We start from the raw sequence: 19,723 nt of genomic DNA, 5'->3' as shown, positions 1-19,723 counted from the left end.
GGATATCAATACGCGAGGGAATTTATTCAGGATAAAAGATCTCGCGAATGGGTGGCAAGATTACCAGGTGTGATAGCTGCATTAAATAATGAGATCACACGAACAACCAACATGAAACCCATTAGCGCGGTCACAAAAATAAATATACCAACACAACGAAAAGATGCTGGAAAACAAAAAATATTAGGTGATGTCACAGTCAGATATTTATATGAGCCTGGTGAACTTGAAGGTGGTAGCGCGAGAGCGACTGACCCTATTTGGAGTGTTACCACACACAAAATATCCACCGTGACAAGATCACCAGGTAGACCTGCAATCTACAGATTAGATTCGGCTGCTCCTCAACGTGGATTTGTACGTGAACAACTACAAATAATCCCCGCGGATATACAACTACCACCGCGATCACTTAACTAGCACTAGCGCCAAGGGTGCCTGCACCGCGACGTCGATTACACTCGAGACAGGTCAGCATAATATTTTCTCGTGTATGACCGCGACTATTATCTTTTCTATCTACGGTAAATTGTCTTGAATCATTACTGGAATACCTCCACAGCATTATACAATTGCAACTTGTGCAATGATTATTCTGCTGCTGTTTTAACTCAATAATAAATTCAACATCAACATCAAAGTCGCGTTTATTTTTTTTATCAGATTGTTTATATCCGATTAATTTTTTTTTTATTATATCATCATCGATGATGTTAAATTTATCAACGATTTCAGGAATTATAATTCTACGTAATTGAGATATTTTTCTGACCCTCGATACCGCTAAATAAACTAAATTTGACCACGCGATGTGATCGTCTACAATCCAGACTCGTGTGTCAGAAATAGTTAATCCCTGAGATGAGTGGATCGTCATAGCGTATCCCAACACCCATGGAGATTTGTCAGCGCATAATGCATCTTCGACCACACTGATATCGACGGCGACAATATCATTTAATACGAGATTCTGTTTTCTTGACTCTATCAAGGGTCCTGGAATATCAACATTAATATTCTGTTTTCGTGTATCTGATGGTCTATAACACAACGGTACGGGTAATTCTGAATATTTTTCTTTATGCAGCTGAAATAACTGCTGTTGTAAATCGTCCCTGATTATTTTTCTGCTTGCTACGATCAAATCGTTGGGTCTCCATAAATTTAAAAAATCGCTCATTGAGGTCTCTGAGATCACTCCACGTAATATTTCACACTGAATTTTGTTTGATTGTAATCTGATTAATTTTTTTAATTCCTTTAAATTTGCATCAAGAGCTCTATGATCATCATCTATTTCTTCGTAATAATCAACGAAATTTTTTAACCAATCATGTGGAGATGGTCCAACAAAAGGCGGAGGTTGACCATGATCGCCACACATTATTATGGCGGTATTTTTTGTCAACAACCAATCAAGAAACATTTTTAATGTATCCAATGACACCGTGCATATCTCATCCCAAATAATTATTTTAGGTATATATTTTTCTCCCATCTGTTCAGGAGTCCATGTATCTCCGCGCCACCGAAAGAAACTATGATACGTGCACGATTGTACTTGCCGCTGTTTCATCTCACGTGCAAGTCTATGTGTGGGTGTCAGCACGATTATATCTGAATTTCTAAAAACATTAATCGTTCGAGTTGTTTTGCGGCATCCACCAGGTCCATTGAGATATACTGTCTTATATCTGGTTATTGGATCACTCAACGATGGTGCCTTCGACATTTCTGATATTTTATTACCCTCACGATAAAAATCTCTCACTGGAACATCTGCTGATTCTGTATAATTGTGTAATAGTTCCTTTTTTATTCTCCACGAACCCCATCGTTCATCATTACTTGTAAATTTCATAACAGGTTCTAAATATTTACTTGAAATGTAAAACGAATCTGTTGCGACTCTGACTGCGGTCTCAGGAAATCTATTAATCATCGATAATAAATTTATAGAAACATAAGCCAACATGGAAGATCTTAGATGAGTATATTGTGGGGATACGTCATTTATGTAACTAACGATCGTACCTAATTTTGTTCCGTCGGATAAATAAACACTCTCTCGATTTACAAACGTATTTTTCGCCGTTGTATCAGCGATTATAAAATCGTACTCGGCATCATCTAGAATTAATAGTGCGTGATGTCTTTTATAATCATATGCACCACCTTGAGTAAATTTTCCTATAATTTTTCTACCGAGATCTTTTGCGGTTTTGAGTTTATTAGGAATATCATCCTTAAACTCGCTGATAACTTCAGAATCTGACATGGGCAACCAAACTTTGGTCTGTGCATGATATGATATAATTGCCTCACTGACCACCAACGATGTCAGTATCACACAATCTAGCATATATCGCAACAAAACTATAGGTGCCCAACGTTTTTCACAAAAATGTCTGCCAAACCAAACATAACAAATCTTGTGAAGATTTTCGTTAAATTCGAATGATTCAATACAGGCGAATCCAGTCAGATCAAAATCAGGTAATGGTCCATTAATTGCCACTCGCGTCATCTCGTTTGTTGGGTGACCAAATCTTTCAAAGTACGTAGAACAATCTCCGTATCCCAGAAAACTTCCTGGATAACATGCAACCATATCAACCGAAATAACATCATTGTAATTGTATTTGGTATTCCATAATCCGCCATGTCCATATTCAACGCAACTTGCGCGTACGTCCTCGAGTAAATCAAATCGTGTTGGTTTCCATGAATTTCGTTCTCTGGCGAAATGAGCCGCAACAGATGGAACGGTAAAGCAATTAGTTAGTAATTTGTCAGTATTTTCCGTGTGCTTGCACTGTAAAAACGTCGCGAGATTTTTCATCTCGTCATGGAGGGATTCTGTGTGATATATTTCACCGTTCGGTTTGACAAACTGATCAAATTCACCCTCCTCATTACTTTTAAATAACCATACCGATACAGGATCGGTTTTACTTATTTCGTTGGTAAAATCAAACATACTATCTGCCCCAGAATTATCTGCACCAGAATTATCTGCCCCAGAATTATCTGGGGAGTAAAATCTAACAGTTCGATCACGTGGAAATATTGTTACTGCGTTAGTCCATGCGTGCGCGTTATGATCGATAATATTTATTGGAGCTCCCTTCGATTTATATTTCGACTGGTACAGTACTTCTCCCGTTATTGTCACTACGGTTATTGGAAATTTTAATATTTTTCCTAACTCAGCAACATCTTTTATTGTAGCACCGGTATTCTTAACTGAATCAGCCCACGAGTTTATTTTTTCACGCCTTAAATCAGTTAATCCATTTCCACGCATCGCGTTTGTAAAGTGTTCTATTACTCGTTCAGCCACACAATTTAACCTTGAAAATTTCATCGGCGCTAGTTTATCAACGTTGGGTTTTTTATTTATCTCATAGATTCCATAAATAACCGCCGTTACAGGATATGCTCGCTCATAATACGGTTTGTCAATACCTGTCAGTAGACCCGGTCTGGAATTTTTACTTAATATGATAGTTTTATTATTGCCAAGGACAGGATCATATTTGTCACGGATAATCCAACTATCTGTTTCTGTTAATACAATAAATTTTACTCTAAAGAAATATTTTTGATTGCCCTCGTATTCAGCGATGTAGTTAATGATAGTTGCCGCTCGCTTGTCGTTCATTGTGGCGTCCGTGACAGCTTCCTTGACTTTGTCGACACTGACTTTGCCAGTGTTGCGTATAATCTTGAACATTGACCATGTATGAGATGCACCATCCGTGTAAAATTCTTTCTTGGCGTCGTGAATTTTCGAGATCAAACTTTTATTTTTCGGATCAACCAGATCTCGCACTGGCAAGTCAGAAGATAATCTGTCAAGGTTGAATTTATATTTAACAGGCCTAGTTTGGGATAATCTCTCAAACTCGTTCATATAATTAAAACAAATATTTAAATAAAGAAAATTATATATATATACAATGTCCCAATGCAGATGGTTGATGATCGGCTCAGTAAATCGATGCAACAAATCCTGTAGAAAGGAATTTTGTTGGATGCACTCAAAAAACATACGACGAGGAAGTCTAGGACCAATACCATGTCTACGGTGTGGTATTGGAGTGCGAGGAAAGACAGAATTATGTGGAAAGTGCGGCGGGAAACGGTTCAGAGAACTTAAAAGATATTATGACAAAAAAAATAATAGCGGTGAAAACGCTATAAAATCCGTGAGGGATTATATATCAAGATTTCAGACAGACAATGATTTAAACGTATAATATTATTATAATGGAGCAAAATATATTTGTCCCACATCCTGTCATAACAAACTATGAATCAAATATTAATGGTATCATCAGACACTGCAAGTTGAAGAGACCAGTTGGCGTTGTTTCTAATACTGGCTATCTAATGTTTACTGTTGGGAAGAAACATTATCTGTGTCATAGATTTACCTATGAGTGTCATAATGGGATGATCAATGACGGTCTTGTTATTGATCATATTGATGGAAATCCTCAAAACAATAATTTATCCAACCTTCGTGTTGTCACACGAAGCGTGAACTCTGCATGTGGGAATACGGGAAGATGTAAGACAGTTTCTAGAAGGGCGGTAATTTCCACAAACATAGAAACCGGCAAAGAAATTATGTTTCAGTCTATGAACGCGGCTGCGACATATTTTGATATTGACTCGCGTATGGTAAAATACGTCGCAGAAAATATAACCAGATCTACTTTATCGAAAAAATCTAAGCAGAAAATTATCTTTAAGTATCAATAACTATCATCACCACATTATTAACTATCATCACCACATTGAATTAATTTTTTTAATTTATGTCACAGTAGGTCCTCCATACACTACTGAATTTTTGATTATATAAGGGGAGATTACTTTGTAATATATAGTTTTCTTCGTAGATTTTTGGTTTTTTATGATCGTAATTAGTCAGTTTAACTAATTACATCGTAATTAATTACTTGTAGAAGTATTATTTATGTTTTTTAAATATTTCCCCATCATACAACATTACGAGAGATCATGATAATGTTATTGATCCGTAGGAAGCTGTGTGTGGAACAGAAACCGTTGTCATGGTAATCGACCTGCAGGTGTGTGTTCATGCCACTGTTATTATTGATTCTCAGTCTGCTTAGGAAAACCGCTGTTATAAATACAGAAACTGTTGTTATTGATTCTCAGTCTGCTTAGGAAAACCGCTGTTATAAATACAGAAACTATTATTCAGAAACTGTTATAAATACAGAAACTGTTATTATTCAGAAACCGCTGTTATAAATACAGAAACTGTTATTATTCAGAAACCGCTGTTATAAATACAGAAACTGTTATTATTCAGAAACCGCTGTTATTATTCAGAAACTGTTGTTATTGATTCTCAGTCTGCTTAGGAAAAACGCTGTTATTATTCAGAAACTGTTATAAATACAGAAACTGTTATTATTCAGAAACTGTTATAAATACAGAAACTGTTATTATTCAGAAACCGCTGTTTAGTGTAAATATTGGTTCCTTAGCTATATAGCTAACTATATATTAACTTCCAAAACATATGTTCGTAACAAGGTTTGATAGCTCGATCAGTATGGTATTGGACTGTGACGCTCGCGGTCCAGGATCAAACCCCCATGGCTGACAATTTGTCGGTGGTGTACGCATAATTGCGATTTTTATAATAGTGGGGGGAACCGCAAAAACCCCCCCGCTCAGCAAAATTCACCCACAATATTGACTTGTGGTTGATACCTATTTTTCGTATCACCCACTGGATTAATTATTATGGGTGGGTTTTTGCTGAGCGTACCTTAATTAAGTTATATGTTTGTGCTGTCCTTGAAACATCCCGACGAACTCGAAGGGGTTCTAGGGATATTTTTTTTTATTTTAAAGATTCATATATTATAAAATGAACCATGAAAATATCAATGATGTAATTGTCGCTATTAAAAAATTGAAAAAAGATGGAATTAATATATCTGATGAACTTAATCCTGAAAAAATAGTTTCTGACTTTGAGATTTTACAAGAACGTAAAACCATGGGGACACACACACTATCATCTGAATACAGGCTCATGAAACGGATTCAATCGGCAATGTTTCAGTCGCTAGCTACCGTAGAAGATGATCATGTGAAGGAGTTCGTTCCTCTTTCTACCGCCGTAGAAAGAATTAAATCGTTATTATCCCACGAGTATGAGGCAAAGAAAACGATTAGTACCCGTATAAGACTATTAAGAAAAATAATGTCAGAGAGTAACCTCGTTACTGGTGAAACGATCCAGAGTAGTAATTTTGAAGATGACTGAGATCTTTGATCAGAAATAATATTTCTGAATTTGATGGGTTAGTAATTTGTTTCTTTTTACTGAAATTTAACAAATTTGTACAAATTTCTTAATTTTGACTACCATTTACCCCATCAAAAGCATAAAATTGTACAAATTTCTTAATTTGAGTACCATTTACCCCATCAAAAACATAAAATTGTACAAATTTCTTAATTTTGACTACCATTTACCCCATCAAAAACATAAAATTGTACAAATTTCTTAATTTTACAAATTATTTATTTCTGAATTAATTTATTTATTTACTGAATTAATTTTTTTTTTTTTTTACTAAAATCAAGAAAAATGCACGAATTACTTGATTCTGACGGGGTAGTTGGTAGTCAAAATCAAAGAAAAATGCACGAATTACTTGATTTTTGACGGGGTAGTTGGTAGTCAAAATCAGGAAAATTGAGCAATTTCGTTGTATTTTAGTAAAAAAAAATAAAAATCTCGGTAAAAATAATATTATTAATAAATAAAATTAATTTATAATAAATAAAATTTATTAGGAACAATTTGACAAGGTTAGAACTTTCTTGATTTTGACGGGGTAGTTGGTAGTCAAAATCAAGTAATTCGTGCATTTTTATGTTTCTGACGGGGTAGTTGGTAGTCAAAATCAAGTAATTCGTGCATTTTTATGTTTCTGACGGGGTAGTTGGTAGTCAAAATCAAGTAATTCGTGCATTTTTATGTTTCTGACGGGGTAGTTGGTAGTCAAAATCAAGTAATTTGTACAATTTCAGTAAAAATCAGGAAAATAAATAAATCCTATTTTTTTTTTGTGATAGAAATTTTAATTTTACTTTCATCGACCAGCTTCTTTAGTTGCCTAGGCCGATTAATTTGTACCAAACACAAATTTGTGCCAGTAATAATAAAATATTTTTTTATTTATTTTTTTAAGTTGATCGAATTTGAGTCTGATCTCTGTTACAAATGTTCTTCTAACTGTTAAGAAATCCTCGCGTGTAAAAACCCTCCATTACATGAAGATCTACGACAAAAGTCCTTAGGACAGAAATCCTTAGGACAAAAGTCTTAGGACGGAAGTCTTACGACGGAAGTCCTTAGACAGAAATCCTTAAGATTTCACATACAGATTTATTACAAGATCTTCTTCACGTATGTCAATCAAGCGATTAAGGTGGTCTGTGAGTTTAAAATTGATTCGTGTTAACATATTATTGTGACACCGTAAATACACAGGATTAGTTGGTTCTTGCACGATTAAACTTCCAGGGGGAACTTGTGGTGTGAACGTGTACAGGATGTATCCTTGTTGAGCTTGATTTGTTCTTCCGAGATCTATTTGATAGCTGCCATCGATTACGTCACAAACCAGATTGACCGCGACCGTCGGTGTTATATTAACGATCCCCGGAGATACGTGTCTTCCGCCGCCGTGTGGATCATTATCATATCTGAGAACAACTGCTAATGGTGCTAGTTTTCTCCATGCATGGAGTATTTTTGGAAAAAACTCATCAATGACATCACTGACAGATTTTCTTAACTCGGTTACACTATACCCGGGAAATTTAAAATTTGATACATCTGCTTCTGTTAATTTATATCTTTCTAACCATTTATATGCACTAAATTTTTTAAATGATTCTAAACTAACCATCGCTTGAACTATTCGGCTATTAAAATATTCCATATCTGATATAAGCTGATTTAATATTTCCACACGCGTGATGATTTTTTCACGCGATGACACTGATATGTCTAAAATATGTTCGTTAAAATATTGATTCAGTTGATCTAGTTGTTTTTTACATTCTTGATTGATTTCCTGAAAATATTCAATAATATCACTCCGATGAAGAGCAAAAACACGTCCTGTTTCCCCCTCCCGACTTACAAAAATCCATGCCTCAATATCGTCGTCAGAGATAAAATAGCTGAGCATTAATTTATTTTTAAAAATACGTTGTTTTTCCCCGTATGATGGATTAATTTCATAATATGATTGCCTATCCGTGACATAATCAGACTTTTTCGGTTCTGGTGGTCCTTCATACACCCTGGGAATTTAAGGCCAACCTAGTACGGATCTTATTGTGGATTGATAAATATCAACGGCATAATCAGGCGAGTTTATTTCAATCGTCGGGGACAGGGTGGGTTCATGAACATTAATTGATATTTTTGATTCTTTTCCCGTTATTGATTTTATTCTACGCGCAAATTCCTCACCGATCTCTTCAATCTCGTAACTGCCGGTTGGTATTCCAACAACAACCCAGTCAGGTGTTCCATCGGGTTTGTTCTTGTTAGTAAATACGAGCGAATTATTTGCTGGTGTACCATTAAATGATTTTGATCTGATATTTGGCCAGCTGTAATATACTCGTAATTGTGCTAGTGCTATTTCTTTTACTGGAATTGCGGTGGGAAAATTAACACTAAATTCAGGATTAATTGAACTTACCGAGATCATCGTTATCTTTGGCGGAGTTGTGTTGGTCACGATCTGCTGGAGTAATTCTGTCATTATTGATACTTGTATCTTTAATACCTTCGTCGTATATTTTGGTTATCATTGAAAATTCGAAATCAGATATAATTCCATCACTGAGACTCGCTGATAACAACGAGGATAATTTCAAGTATGCTACCGTCGCTGTATGTAATTTTATTTTGTAATCGGATAATTTTTCGTTCGTACAAGTACATATTTTTTTGTGATGATATTAAGCACACCTGCAATAGTTGTTGCTGCTGAAATACAGATAGTTACAGCTACTGGTGCCATCGTTGTCAACGCTGATAATATGACACCGGTTCCAGCAACAACAGCGGATACTGAATAAACAATCACATCAACGATAACCAATCGTCGTCGATATTTTTTTACTTTTACTGTATATTGATCGACTTGATCTTTTAGCGCCGCCTGCCATTCACGTGCTTGATTGTATCTGTATTGTGCACCGTCCATATATATTTTTATACAGTAACCAATTGAGGTGTTTCAGCTACAAATTCCAAACACCACCAGAAGGATGTTGCGGTTAATTTCTTATCAGCTGCTTCCAGAATAAATATTTCTTCGGTTCCGCTATTTAATACAACAGATACAACCCCGGAAAACCTGTCTGTGGAATGATGCCATGGAAACGTTGTAAATATTTCAAATTTTGCAGCACTGAACACGGACAACCTGTACATGCCAGTGACTGTTGCGGTATATTTGATAGTATTATTTTGCTGCGACCATGTTGCAAATCCCGATGATACCGTGCATACGATGTTTGTGATATGCCCGGGAGTTATTCCAGCTGGAATTTTAATCAAATTGGTTTTGCTGACAATCTCAGGAATTCCCGCTACGATGTTTTGCTGTTTTTGTTTGATCGTGTCTAGGTCAGTTTTGATATCAGAAAGTTTCATGTCAATGGCGCGTGGAGTACCGAAGAATTTATCTATGGCATCATCGATTTTTTGAAAATTTCTTCGAAATCTTCCAAAAGCTCCTGCATGAACGTCATACTCAGCCCGTAACGTGGATAATTTACCGTCTACGGTGCCATAGTTGACATCGACGTATTTTTTTGTTGCTGCGTCTTCGTCAGATGTTGGATCTCTTAAAACTACTATTTTGTTCCCGTTCATGCTGAGTTCACCCATCATTGTGTCACCGGTGTTTCTCACGCGATTAGTAACACTTTTTGCAATTTCATCTCTGATGGTTTTAAGTGACATACTTGAATCTCTGATTTTGCCGCTATCAGTAAACACGGGAATATTATCTGTAACTGCACCAAGTACTCGTCGAACTATATCATTCCATTTGATATTGCTGGTTTTTAGTTTACCATATCGATCTTGAAAAATAACAACTTCATCTGGGTCAACTCCAGCCAGGTTCATGATATCAGCGAGGTCATCCTTAGTCACATACTTCGACAGATCAACGTCGCCGAGCTTTTTCTTAACGCGTGAAGAAGATCTTCCGTAAATATCAACCATTATAATAAGATCTGTTGTTTAAAACGCCTTACGCGCAACAAATCGGTTGCTTGTATAATCGTGCACGACTTTATGTGGCGGCCTGGATGATTTTGATATAGCGTCGAGTACATTAATTACTTCACGGCCGCATATTGGCGGATCTGTCATTGTTTGTGTGGGTAGCGTTGAATACCAAACTTTGGAACCTCTGGTTGTTGCGTGGAGTGGTGCAACATACTTGATAAATTCAACAGGTGGAGCTAACCCGTACGAATCAAAATAAACAATTCCACGTGGGTCAACCGCGTATGATACCCAATGAGTACCGGGTCCGGAACGTTTGTCAAGATTAATAATACCTGTTTCTAGTTTGTTTGGTTGTTTCGGTAATTGATCTCGCATAAAAACACCTCTAAAGGCGGATATTTTTAATTTTTTAGCGGCATTAAGTAAATCAAAATTTGATGCTGGAACGTCTAACGAAATGACCCTGGAAGCCTTAGGCCTCTCCCCCAACGAGATCCTGGCAATCTTAAGCTGCGTCCCTTTTTTTTGTATCCTTGCCCTGTTGCTTTCTTTAGTGCCATTCCAGCGGCTGTTCCAACAGCACCTAACGCGGCCGCTTTTGCTACGGCTGGAGCAGCTGCAGCTATTAATGCCGGAATGGCCGCAAGTAGTGGAAATATACCACCTGTTTTAACCATGTCTTTGATGGCGCTCGGGGAGAGATGGAATTGAACTCCAGTTTTTGATTCTAGGGCTTTATTGAAATGTTTAATCTGATTATTTGTCAACGATAATTTGTTTGGACCACCACTAATCTGATCTCGTTTTAGTGATATTTTAGTTCCGCATTTGTTGGCGGTTTTTGATTGAAGCTTTTTTACCTGACCCGGGGTCAGAGTAACATTAACATGACTATACGACATTTTTATATAAATAATATTTTTCTAAATAACACGATTAAAGATTTTCCACCGGTGCATCAACGACCCTCATTCGACCACATCCACCTTCAAGTAACATGGCTTTGTCGCTAAGTATGACCGCGATCGCTCTGTAGAAGCCGGGAACAATTGGTGGACCGGGTATATCAGGAGGAGGGTTAGTAACATGAGCTCAAAAGTGTATATCAACAACAGATTGTTTGGATAAATCAAGATGTTCTAGTGAAAAATAATAAATCGGATATAGACCTGTAAAATCTAGTTGTGATATTTGCAAACCAGTATCTATATTTTGATCACGTCCCATGAATGACATTAAACGATGATATGCGCGCGCTACATGATTTCGAACAAAATTTAGTTGTATATCCTCGGCTGGTTCTTGATGTCCATTTATCCGTAAGGAAACTTCATTAACTCCAAGGTTGTCAAATATCATATGTGAACGTTCTTGATTATTCGTCCGAGCATTATCTTGTAGTGCAATAAAAATATGTCGTGGTGCAGAAACACCCTGTTGTGATGCTATATGCCATGTAAATAAACCATTAATATTGCTTTGAGCAGCATCTGTGGTTACTGTTAACCATGATAGCAATGATTTACCGCCTTGATCCATAAAAGATAGTAATTTTTGTTCCTCAGTAATAGATGGAGTCATTACTGGCATCCACAATGAAAGTTTTGATATATTTACTTTACCATCAGCAACACCATCACCTCGCCAGATTGCATCATTATCATCACCTTTTCTTATGAGCACAATTGTGTGTTTAGCTCCAAAGATGACTTTTCTAACATTTCTGCAAAATCCAAAGATGTGAGATAATGGAATTGCACACGAAAAATTTCTATCATTTCCTGACAACGCTGCTCGGCGTGTTGCAAATCCCAGGTTGTAAGTCGCATTAACGCTTCCTACAATATCAAAAGCAGCACCTGGTCTGTCTGCGTGTTCAAAACCAACTGGTTGTGGATCAGATGCAGTACCTACTGGTGTTCGTATTTTAGTATACTGAACATGATCAGCGCTGTCAGTGATATCCTTAGCAAACATCATTGTTGGACCAGCCGATCTTGTAAAGTCGTCAGAATATCTGGCTAGACCAATTATTGTTGTAGCAACGTCGACATCATTCTGAATTGATTCAATATTTTTTCCATCAATCATGTATGTGGCGCCACTAAATAATGCCATGATCCCGTTGTTGACAAAACCAACACGCAAATTAGCAGCATATGGCGTATTAGCTACAACATTCGTTACAAGTCTACCTTCTACTTCAATAAACGCCTCAGCGGGCAAGAAATATCTACTTGTATCATGAATCTGTAATTCGATTCTCCCTCGCTGATTTGGTAGTCTTGCGTCATAAGAATAAAATTGATAATCACGTACTGACTCATACTTAAGGACAGGTGCCTCCATATCAAATGCTGGGTCTGATTCGCGCCTGAACATTTTTATTATAGTTACCATTTTTCCAAATGATGATCATCGTCGGCGAAGACCACTTCCTGCTATTAAATTTGCTGTTATATTTTTTTCCACTTCTTCAGATATCGCCGCTAGTTTTTGATTTGCAGCCTGATTTATTATTTTACTTACGTCTGCGGGCATCACCTCAGTACTTGCCAGTTTCACCAGTGGTTGTTGTTTTCGTCGCAATAATCGTGCTAGTCTTTCTTTGATCGCCGAGAACGCCTTACCAGCAACATTGACAATTGCACCAGGAGCTTTATCACGAACAATATCAATAGCCTTCATCGATAATTGTTTTGCAACAGGCGCTACTTTTGGAGCTATCCTCGTGAATAATCCCCGAATGACATCACCAAGTCCATTTCCGTAAATAACACTATAGATTGGTAATCGTGAGTTTACCGCTCTAACCTGTGTGGGTTTACGATGATTATCATGCACAATCATCTTATTTTATTTACCATTTATCTAAGAACTAGTCATCAACGAGCTCATCAATAAGTTCTCGGTAAACGCCAATATCCATGATACCACCTTGAAATAGTCGCCGACAAATATCAGCTGCTTCATTGGTTATTTCTGGTGAATTATTTCCAGCTCGTTTTCCTCCTATGAGAACTTCTAACCGTGATACGTCATTGATGATATTATCAGGACATAAACCATGTCCTGTTTTAGGTTCATCTTGAGGTGTTTTAAATACTGGTGGTTGCATTACCGGAGTAAGTACTTCAGTGGTGGCCGGGGGTGTCACCTTCTCGAAATCCATGTGGCGAACCTGTCGGTGTAAATGTTACATCCGGTGCAGAAATTTTACGTAAAGGTGAAGAAATTTTCTTCGAGGAGGGTGATTTTTTAAGTGACTCTTTAGTCCTTTTAAGTTCCGACCTCAACCTTTGCTGTGGCGAAGAAGATTGTTGTTGTTCTATTTGTTGCAGAGGTGGAGGAAGCTGATACTGGGAAAATTCTTCTTGTTCTAGTTGTTTCAGTCTCTCTCTATAAAGTCTTTTTACTTCTCTATCAAGACTTTCGTATTCTAGACCTCTAGCTTGTTTTTTGTTGTAATATACGCGATATATCCATTTAATGAAATTATCATCATTTGTTTTTTCATGACCGGGTTTTAAAATACTAGATTTATTAGATATATTATCTAATATCATCTCAGGTAATTTCTCTCTTTCAATATTTCTAATTTCCTCAACAACTCCTTCGTTAAATTTTGCAATTAATTCTAAGTTTTCTCCTGATTTGGATTTAGATGCAAGTTTTTTTCTCACATCGGCGACTTCAGTACGAAGTTCTCCAATACCTTCAAGTATTTCCTCACCAACAGGTGGAGGTTGAGCTGCAGCTATGTCAGTTGGAAGGTCTCGTAAAATCTTCTTTGCCTGTTTAGTTCTTCTTGCTATTTTTTCTGATACCGGAAGAAGATCTTCTTTGATGACAGTTGTAACTTGTTCAGTAGCTGCAGTGACGGGTTTAAATAGTTTTTTAGTTCCTTCTTCAAACTCAAATTTTGCTTCTTGCTGCGCTTGTAGATTTTTTCTGAATGAGTCTTTGACAGGAAGAAATTTTTTAATTGTTTCTAATCGTTCTCGTGCTGTTCTTGCAGTATGAGATTCTGGATGTATCATTTTATTATAACATAATAATTTAATTAATATCAGCAGAAGAGGAGCAGCAGAGAGGGTGCCTACCAACGTTGGTCGTCAAAAAAATAAACAAGAAATAAATAAACACGTAGAGTACTTTATTTTTTCAGCTACTATTTCGAACTGAGGTTTTATTAGTACAATCGTCCATTACAGAAATAAAACATCTCAAGGAAAAGTTCATTTGTAAAATCTTGACCTTTCTACGAGATGATTTATTTGTTTGTTTTATTTGTTTTGTCGGAATTCTATGGTCTGTTCACCCTCTCTGTTGCTCAGGTTTATAGCTGGTTTTACAAAATTCAATGTAACAATAAGAGATGGTCCTGGCTTTTAAAAAGCTGTCATCAAAAAAATTGCTAACCTCAGTATTTTGTCGCCAGTTTTCAAAAAATGTTGCCAGAACAAGTAGTGAATATTTTTCCAAGTCTATTAATGTAATAGGCAATACAAATTGAAAAAGATGGGATATTTACTTTATTGACAACAAACAATACAGCTATGATATTACAAAATAAATCATTGCATGACTGTTTTGCACGATTAAGATGTTATAGAATGTCACATGCTGTTCTGTTGCGATTTTAGTAAGCTGCATAGAAAGTGTTCCTCATGGCACTGATAATGGCATTTTTACTGTTACTAATAGTGGCAATCGTCGCTGCTTCCAAGGTCTTTGTATCCTGCATCACTGTTTTGGTGTTAGTGCATAGGTGTGACTGTTGTCAACTGGAGAAAAAAAATGCATTATCAAGTGTAAAATATCTACATTCCTGACATCTACAGTGTCTTGCTCTTTTTTGTTTATAGAAATATCGGGCATTATGCAGATCTGTATTATGTATATTATTTTCCAAATAAAAGTTTGTAAGCAGCTTTAGTTTGATGACATTTTAATACTAAAACCCTATGATTATACATTGCAATGTAAGATAAGTGGCGTATAATGTGACTGTCAATTTCATGCATTCAGTAATTAAATGCTCCACCCCCACCCCTTTTATGGCTATCTTCACAATGTACATCTCCGTCAACCAGGAGTTCAGACATTTATTTTTGCCGCGCTTTACATGCTTTGCTTATAGTAAATTGCTTCCTAGATCACTGAATGCTGTAGAATTTTTCTCAACGAGCAAACTAGGATCTCCATTCCCACCAATGAAACTTATTACACGAGTGAACTTGACCTGGCATTAATGTACCATGTATATGTATATTAATTACTATCATTAAATTGAAAGAAGCTGTGAAGAAACATATCACAGAGCATATGTGACCCAAAAATAAAACAATTGAGAAGAAAAAAAATTATTGAGTCAACAGTGTTATATGCATATACTAGTTAACAATAAGGAAATAAGGTGGGATATAAAATGTAGGAAATAGTTATCACCTGTATGGTAGCTTGAGACAACATTTGAAATATTAACATAAATTCATACCCATTTTAGGCATTGTTAGTTATAGCAAAAAAGGGCATGTTTTTTTTGTCAATCAGTTGCTAATGGTTTTACTCACTGTAGAACAGGCGGTTTCTTTGAAGTATGTCACATAGGCTTAAGTCTCAGAAACGGCATGTCCTTATTGAGAATTTCATGTGTACTGGACCCGAAAAATCAGAATATTTAGTGAAAACGATGCCTAAATATGCCGCAAAGTCTTCCCGATGGTAGGTCCCAATCTATGTGTTTTCGGATTCAATCTCCCGGCTTGGCTTTTGAAAAGATTTATTTTTTGCATGACACGCTAGAATAACTGTTAGGTATTTACTGAATTTATTCAATGACTATTTGAATTCTTTGGAAATTAATCAATTCTTTCTGTACATTTGAAACTTCAACACATTATTGGGACGTATTCAGATTTCTTGGAACTGTTGGAATTGATAGGACTTTTAGGAAATAGGAATTCATTCACCATGCTGTATGGTAATTTAATTCTTTCACTCCTGCATTTGAGAAATAAATTATTTTCAATTATGCAAAACTTGCTTGTTTTGCTATTTCTTATTGCGTAGGTTGAGTCCCTGCAGTTGTAACACAAGACTGACAGCAAAAGTAAAAGTAAAAGATCAATGAGCAAATTTAACATATATTACTTACCCTGCCTGGATTCATGTTTGGTGGCACACTCCTCCTTCAAAATTTGACAGCCATTTGTAATTGAATTGACAACTTGTGCCTTGTTACATATATCACAGAACATCATTTTTAACTTTCTATCATTTTGGCCACGGACACCCAAGTTTCCAACTGTAGAGAAATTTTCAGGAACTTTTGACTCGTTCATCATGATGTGGTGTTGCACTTGAAGCATTATTACAATCATTACATGAGCCCCGAGTGGTCTAACGTGCTCTCCGTTACGGATCACTGCCATCTCACCTCTGTCTGCATGGATTCGAGTCTAGGATTCAGCCAATGTGGGTATGTGAGAAAGCTTGCCAGTAGCTTCTCTTGGGTCAGTGGTTCTTTCTGGGGTTTTCCCAGGTTCTTCCTCCACCATTAATGCTGGCCGCCATGTATAGCCTATCATGTGCTGAAAAATGGCGTTAAACCCTACTACAACTACAACAACAACCATCACTACATGTAAATGATGTTGGACTGCCAGGTATAGCATCCAGTTCAGTGACTGTGTTTGATGCATTTGCATTAAATCCAAATGCTGTTAATTTTAGATGAGATGATGAACATGCAACGTCTAACTTAAGTTTACCCATGACAATGTTGCACTATTGACAGTATATAATTCTGATTGAGATTGTTTCCATTTGTTTTGTATCTATACACATCAATCGGTACTTCAAAGGTAATCAGTTTTCTCTGAAGTTTCAGCAAAACTATTTAATTAGTATGTTTTTAAAAAACAACAAAAGGATTAGCCGCCGATCAATTAATTGTAGCTGTTTCTGTTTGTGTCTTCAGTGGTCGGTTGATTGTAGGTATAGTTCGTTAGCATGATTGAGTGTCAGTACTCAGGCCAGATGTCAGCATAAGCAATTGTAATGTAACAATGCACTGTAAAGATGGGTTTTTCAATACGAACAAAGAATTTGCTTATGTGACAGATTCCAGTGCCTTGTGTATCAAAGTTTGTGGCTTCCTTTCATGGTCCCTTTGAATTTCTCCACTCCAGATCCATGATTGTACAAATTAAACAACCAAAAATTCTGTCGCCCAAAAAATCATTGTAAATTTTGTCGCCATCTAAGAAAAATAATTTGCAATTTGTGACGTTGGCTAAGCCCAGGATGATCCCTGAACAGTGCAAATAAATGGCAAGAGATATTAAGCAAAGTAAACAGATCTTTTAAAGAAATGAGTAAAGTTGAAAAGTTTGTAAAAAGATATAAGCTATTATGTTGAAGAGAAACAACAATGTAATCTGTTTACAATGTCTCGTTTATGGGGAAAAAAATTACTAAAGAATTTAGAAACAGACTATATGTTGGTGAATTTATTAAGAATCCCGTTCTAGCGGAAAGTTGACATTTTGGATATCAGACAATTTTGTATGTGTGGGACAACTACTTGCAAAATTTGAAACTTGCAGTATTGTTTTAAGGTATACATTTCCATCTTTTATGTGATATATTTATTTGTATGATTCTCAAAGATACATAATAAATAGGATTTTCTGGGTTACAAGTTCAAGAAGGTCATGGAGTGGGTCTTCATGTTGACATTTAGAAAATCACATTTTCATATGCATTTAGAGTGGAAATGTGGGCTATTTTTGTACACTTTATGAATATCATTTCCTTAACTAAAGGATGATTGTTCTTTCTTGATAAAAATTGGATATTTGACCAAAAACAACACATTATCCAGTGTTTACCGGAATGTTGTATCTTTATGTTAGTGATGCCAAGATGTACTCAAGTGCATGCATTTTGTTCAGTTGACATTAATTTGTTAGTATTTAATATTTTGGAGACAGAAAGGAGAAACAGATTAAAATATGTAGTTTTGTGTTTCTGTTAGTTTCAAATTGTTTACCAAGATGTGAAAGATTCAATCTGTCGATCATGTAATCTGTATAGCTTTGGGTGCCTCAAATTAAAACAGGCCAATCAACTATGAATGATGAAAAAACTTGCCAATTGGACTTATTAGATAGCTCTTCAGTTTAAAACTTTGCCTTGAATTGTAAAGGAAATGGACTTTTAAGTACGCAAATAGAGTTGTAATTCTTATGTATGACCCATTTTGTGTGTAGTAATGTGATACAAGTTCATATGAATATCATGTACATCTACTAGTGGACTGAAGCAATTGATGGTTTATGAAGGTTAGATTTCATTATTCCTTTTTATTACTAATTCAGCTTAAAATTTAAAACTTTATTATTATTTCTCAAGTCCAGAGTGTATCAAATTTATGTGGAATTGCCTGATCCATTTTGCATTAAGTTTCTCTCAGTGGTGCCCTATATCTCTTACTACAGATCCATCCTTGATGTAAGCTTCTGAGCAGAGAAAACAAAATAAGCCACATTAGTTTTATTCATCATCGTTCAGTCATGGCCATCCAAACCTTGTCTATTCAGTTGCTTTGATCTTGCATTTCTAGCTTACTTGGCCTTTAAACAGGTGAGCTGAAAGCAAAGTTGTGATACCGATGTGTGCTTATGTACTTGTCCTTAATTTCTGAATCATCTATTTTTGTCGCAATAGTTAGTTCTGAAATGGATTAATTATACAGGAGATTAATTATATTATACCCTTATTAGTGCTAGCTGAATACTTCTCTTTCCTGGCTTGTTTGCAAAGCAGTAATACAGCATGTCTGTATTTGCATTGATACTCAGTGTTTTGGGGACCCATGTGACCAAATAGTGTAAGGTGCTGACCTGCACATTAATCACTGGCATCTCATCTCAGTGTCTCGGGCTTGACCATTGTAGGAATGTCAGAAAGCTTGTCAGTAACTTCCTATTTTTTGGAGGATCATCCAGGGATTTTTCCTCCACAAAGATCCTGGATGCCATGTACAGTCTCTCATGAGCTGAAAAATGATGTTAAGCCTACCAGAAAGATCAGTATTTCTGTTTATAAGTGCACATTAATGCATATTTACTTGATACATTAAAGAAATGTTTTTACAAACAAGATGGTATCTCTACAATAGTTTCTAAATTAAATAGTTGCTGTGTACATGGATTTAGCTGGAAGTGTGTTCTGTCTTTTGCAGCTTGGTTCTGATGTCAGCACTGTGTTAGGTTGACACTCTGGTCACTTAGATAATATGTTTTAATCTGCAGTCAGTCTGAACAGTGTGATGGCCACAACAAGATCAACTGAACCAATCTGCAGTCTGGTCTATGATCG

Source organism: Sinohyriopsis cumingii, chromosome 12 (genome assembly GCF_028554795.1).
Source record: "Sinohyriopsis cumingii isolate HCF-2022 chromosome 12, ASM2855479v2, whole genome shotgun sequence".
Lineage (NCBI taxonomy): Eukaryota > Metazoa > Mollusca > Bivalvia > Unionida > Unionidae > Sinohyriopsis > Sinohyriopsis cumingii.
This window is presented reverse-complemented; position numbering follows the sequence as displayed.